The sequence below is a fragment of the Arachis hypogaea genome, chromosome 12 (assembly GCF_003086295.3).
Source record: "Arachis hypogaea cultivar Tifrunner chromosome 12, arahy.Tifrunner.gnm2.J5K5, whole genome shotgun sequence".
In the NCBI taxonomy this organism is placed as follows: domain Eukaryota; kingdom Viridiplantae; phylum Streptophyta; class Magnoliopsida; order Fabales; family Fabaceae; genus Arachis; species Arachis hypogaea.
In genome coordinates this window covers 106,342,823-106,349,009 of record NC_092047.1, presented here as the reverse complement: position 1 = coordinate 106,349,009, position 6,187 = coordinate 106,342,823, and positions in this window count along the sequence as shown.

Here is a 6,187-nt window from a genome sequence, read left to right as displayed (position 1 = left end):
GAGATGGAGCACCGGGTCAGACAATGAATTGGACGACACAACTGGGACTGAGTTTAAATTTTTAAATTTTATGATATATTTATTAAAGAAAAAAATAAAACTTAGTTTAATTCACAATTTTTTTTAATATAAAAAAATTTATATTGATAATAATAAAATTATGTTAAAATTATTTTTTTAAAATAATTAAATTTTAGTATTCTCTTCAAATTATATGTAATAAAAATTTGAAGAAAAAAAAGTAAAAATATAGATTAAAAAGATAATCGATAAAAATTTAAAACTAAATAACAAAGCTAAAAAGTATGCATATAATAATAATATATTGTTTCTGTGAATAATAGTACGGATTTATTTTTCAATTATATTTAGTTATAACTTTAATGTATTTTTTATAATTTTTTTATTTTATTTGAAACACAGTTATTTTATTTTGTATAGAACAAAAAAATAGAGAAAGATAGAAAATGAGAGAGAAAAGAAAGAGAAAAACAAAGAAAAAAGAGAGATAGAATTTCTTAACTTTTGAAAAAAAATTATTTTAATTATAATAAAAAATATCTCGTGACATATTTTATTTTGTCAAATTAGTAATATAAATATAAACTATAAGTTATACATAAAATGGGAAGGATAGAGAGAAACAGAAAAGAGGAGAGAGGTAGATAAGATGATGGAGGAATGGAGTTTATTAATTTTAAAAAAAATATTTCATCTCAATTTTAATGATAGAATGTTATGTGACACATTTTGGTTGTTAAATTAGTAATATAATATTGTTATATTACAATTTTAATTTTAATATTTTAATTTTAATTTTAATTTAATTATAATTAGAGAATGTTATGTTGCATATTTTGATTGTTAAATTCATAATTAGTTATTGATAATGATATATAAAAGAAATAGAGTGGATGAAAGAATGTGAGAAATAGAAAAAGGTAGAAAGAGGAGGAGATAACTATTTAATTTTAGTGAAAAATATTTGATTTTAATTGCAATAAAAGAGTGATATGTGGTATAATTGGTTGTAAAATTAGTAATATATAATAGATATCTAAGATATCTAAAATTATTTTATATAATATAGTAATTATAATTTTATACATGTAATATTTATAATTATATATCTATTATATTTAAAATTATATAATTATTCTAGCGATAGTTAATAAATATTATCTAAGTTGATTTTTATTGTCTTCTAAATTATAAATTATAAAATCCTAAATTCTAAATATGAGTAATTGATATAAATTATAATAAATAAAAAATTAAACTTTACTTAATTGATAAAGAGTGCAACACGTTTTATTTAATAAAAAAAATTAAAAACAACTCCTTAATCTAACCTTTATTTTTTGAAATTTAGTTATTTTTTCTCTAATGAATCAATATCTAATTTACAAAGGACTTACGGATAATAAAAAATTTTTGCTCTCCTTTTTTTTTTAATTTTTCATTTTTCTCAAATTTATTTCGCGTTGCCAAGACATCCAAGTTATTGGATCACAAAATAACGAAGTTACCACCACAATAAACAAGTACAAGTTATTGCACTTATTTTATTGCTAAACTTTATTAACGCTCTATTGATTCCTTTCAATGTTAACATTTAACAGAGACTGTCACATGTTATTTTTTTATTGGCAAGTCAAATATTAATTACCAATAACATTACTCTTGTGGCCATAAAAAATATAAATATATATATATATATATATTATTTAACTTATTTTTAATATATATTTTATATAAATAACTGATTTAATAGTTGATTTTTAATAAACATATAGAATTACCCATAACTATAACTATTATGGAAAACAGAAAATTGTGATAATCAATTACTTCCGTGCATTCACTCTAATAATTATATTCAATTGTTGGGTATAATATAATTAGAAATAATTTATATTATTATTAGTAGAATATCTTGTAAATTAAATAGTTATTATCCAATTGATTGTTAGATGGATGGAATTAATTATTCCTAATTAGTTAAGTTTATATTAATTAAAAAAAATTACCAAAAATTAAGTAAGCATGAAATTATGGATAAAAATCTAATTTTAACATATAATGTGAGTATGTAACAACTAAGTGCTTGTTTGGACACTATTATTTTGATAAAAAAAAAATTTTTTTAATAAAAAAATATCTTTTTTTATTTTTTAACGTGTTTAGCAAATTTCTAGTAGTAAAAATAAAAACACTAGAAAAATAAAAAAAATATTATTTTGAGAAGCTATAATTTACATCTTTTTTTAAAAGATCTTTTTCTCTTAAAAAAAGATATTTTTCATGTAATAAATAAACAAAAGAGTACTTTTATATTGTTATACCCAAACATAATTGATAGATAAAAAAATCTTTTTGCATGAAATATCCAAACATAAAATTATTTTTACTTTTTCATAAGATCTTTTAAAAAAAATCAAGGTTCTGAAAACCGAACCGGTCATCGAACCGCTCTAACTACTGGTTCACTGATTTATAGGTTCAACCGGTTCGACCGTGGTTGAATCGAAAAACCGTTTTATAATAAAATAATAAATAAAATATAAATAAACACACCAAAACTATATTTTTTTTTGGTGACTACACCAAAACTATATGATCTTATCAATTTATAAACTCAAAAAAATTTTTAAAACACTCTTAAAATATATGTTTCCAAGCACTTTTGTCATCATCAAATTCAACTTTACACTCATCACTCAATTAAAAAATCCACAACTCTAATCTTCTATGATTTCTTTTGGAAAAATAAAATCTCATTCAAGAAGGAAATCATAGCTGTAAGTAATTGAGAATATTTGTGAGACTCAACACCAAGACATAGAACAAGTATACATATAGAGAAGTACCAACAATCCAATTCTCAATTTCATGAATCACCCTGAACTCTGAAATCAATAAATCTAACAACAAAAATTCAAAAATAGCATACTCATAAATTAAAAAATAGCAGCAGCAGGGTTTAGAACAAACATTTAATCACTAACAATACAGAACCTTGTGTATTATTAGTTGATATGATGCATGATGCTTTTCTGGATTTTTATTCTCCCCCTCTGAAAATGACAGTTTTCCATACGAAATTGCCCCTAACAATACAGAACCTTGTGTAGAATTCTGCACAAATATTACACACATGATTATATATTATCAGCGGCAATATCCAAAAGTTTAACGAAAGAGAATATACCTTGGGAAGCTTATCTTTCGGTGGTGGACCCAGATAAAATCCTTCTTTTATACTATCAATAAACAAAAATCAACATGACAACAAAAGAAAACATACAAATGTAGGTAGTTATGAAGGAATAGAAACTCATTCATACCCTGGAAATAAGAATGACAGTTTAAAGGAGCCATTTCCAATCATTGGGCCATCAGGTTGAATGATTTCCTGGAAACAGAGACAAGAAAAAAAAATCTATCAACAATTAATCATGCTTCACCCTTCAAGCAATCAGCTTCAAGCCTTCAACAATCAATCAGTTCAGTTTCAGTAATCAGTAAACAACAATTATTAACCAAAGTTCACAGAGTTTCACACTACACAGTTCAAAGAAAAATAAAATAGGGAGACAGAGTTTCAAAGTTTAGAGTTTCGGTGTTCATCATGTGACTGTCACAGAGCTTCACAAAATCAAAGATTCAAAGAAATACTCAATCAAACTCATCAGGAATCAAACAACCATAACTAAAAAAAAATATTACCTGGAACTCTGGAAGCTCGAAGGCACCTTCAAGGCTTCAATTGAACATGCAATAGGGAGAGTGGGAGACAGCAAAGGGACGACGGTGAGAGTGAGGCGTTCTCAGTTCTTGACGGCTGCTGCGGTGGCTCGACGGCGGTGACTCGACGGCGGTGGCTAGACCCGTGTGAGAGTGAGGCGTTCTCAGTTCTCGACGGCGGTGGCTCGACGGCGATGGCTCGACCCGTGTGAGAGTGAGGCACTGAGGCGTTCTCACCTCTGAAGCAGCTTCACTGAAAAAAAGGCTCAGAACAACCTATTCAATGCAAAGAGCGTCTTCGCCGACATTGAAGCAGAATGCCATTCAAGAATGAAGGTATTCTATTCACCCTAAGAGGCTAAGGGGTCGGGTCAGTTGTGCTAGTCATTTGCTCTTCCGACAAGAGCTCAAGGGCTTTTTAGTGAAGCTCGATGAATGAGAACTGAGAAGGGAATTAGGGATTTGGTAATTGATTTAGCCCTTTGGGGTTTCAGAACCTTGGAAAACGGCAGCGTTTTGTTGACAGCCAAAAAACCGGCCGGGTCACGGTTCGGTTTGACCGACCGGTTACCGGCCGGTTCATCGGTTCAATTCCGATTTTCAGATTTTGCGGTTTTACTGATTGACAGAATCGTTTTTGGATCTGGTTCACGGTTCGATCGGTCGATTCGAACCGATTTTCAGAACATTGAAAAAAATAACTCAAAAAAAGATTTTTTTTTAGAAGTTTACCCAAACAAACTCTAAATATCAATATATTATCCATATCAGTACAACCGTACCTCTCTCAATCACTTAATCTACTAACTCCTTCAATAACCCAGAAACAAACAATAAAACCCCACAAACTAGAAATAGCTTGCACATGCTTATAGATAATAGATCGCCGTGGTAGGTTAGGTTTAAAAAAATTGTTAAACCTATGCGATAATATAAATAAAGAATTTTTTTCATAATAAATTATAAAAATATTTATTTTCACCAAATTCGGTTTTGAACTTTATTTGTCAAAATACACATTTTTTTTGTAATTAGGGCAAATTCACCGTATCTCCTGGCGAACTGTATGAATTATACAGAATTTGCCACATTTCTCGACGAACTCTACAATATATATATAGAGTTTGCCGCACATCCGGACGAACTCTAGGCAACATGACTTCTTTCTTGTTCCGAAAATGTTGTCTAACCTCGAACTCATTCCTTAGATCCTCTTCAGGGCCTTCCTGTGTAAAGGAGCAATCGGACGTTATTGCATCGAAGTTTAACCTAGAGAAGTGGTTCGGGCGGTCATACAGTTGCAAAATAGCGGGCTGTGTCAGAGCAATTTGTGTGTCACCATAATAGTTCATCTCTTCTTCCTCTTCACCATCATCATGAATTTCGGCTGGTTCTTCTTCGGCATCATCTCCATCGTCGGGGTTAACTTCATATTGATCCATAATCGGATCCTTAACAGCGAAACCCTCGTGACTTTCAAGGCCGTCATCCAACTCAGCATTGCTGACTTCAACATTAGACCCTTCTTGATTACCTTCAGGAGCCATATTTAGATCCACCATCGTCCGTCTGATATTTTGTCTAACAGGCCCCTCAACGGACTATTGTCGACAGTATCCGTAGACGATCCTCGGCCACCCAAATCGACGAGGAACACAGATAACTCCAACAGATGAACATTTATCTAGCGGTTGTGCCAAGACCGTATAAGGCGTACGTCCTCGTCGTCACACAGACGATACCTGATTCAAAAGACCATAAAGTTTTTCTCACAAGCGTGTTCAAGTAAATATACCATCAACAAATACAACACAGCTGTGACATACCTTTTATAAATTAAACTACCATTTATTTCGGTTGGATATCTGTAGTAGATTTTCTTCACCTTCTTTGTCTCTTGCATCCCATGGAAAGTAATATCAGATTCTTTAACAACTCTAAACTGTTGATTTTCGCTGTCAGATGGATAAATATTGGTTGGTTTGATTTAAAAACGATAGAATCTTCTTCATCATACACCATTTCTCCATCGTAATAAATGGATAACAGTGGATTTCTTGCTATTGTAAAAAAAAAAAAAAGAAATGATCAACAACCAAAATGATTGTGGAAAATAAAGTCAGGTACTCAACTTCATTATCTAACTGGCATTTATGTGGGAACTTTATCTAGAGTTTACTAGGGTGTGCGGCGAACTCTGTATAAATTATACAGTTCGCTAGGGAGTGCGGTGAACTCCATAATTTATATAGAGTTCGCCGAAAAATATGACAAACTTGCTCTAATTACCCAAAAAAAAAACGTGCATTTCAGTAAATAAAGCTCAAAACAGGATTTGGTGAAAATAAATATTTTTCATAATTTATTATAAAAAAATCCTATAAATATATAAATAAATAATTTATCCTCTAATTTCTAAAGAATATTAGAATAAATTGAT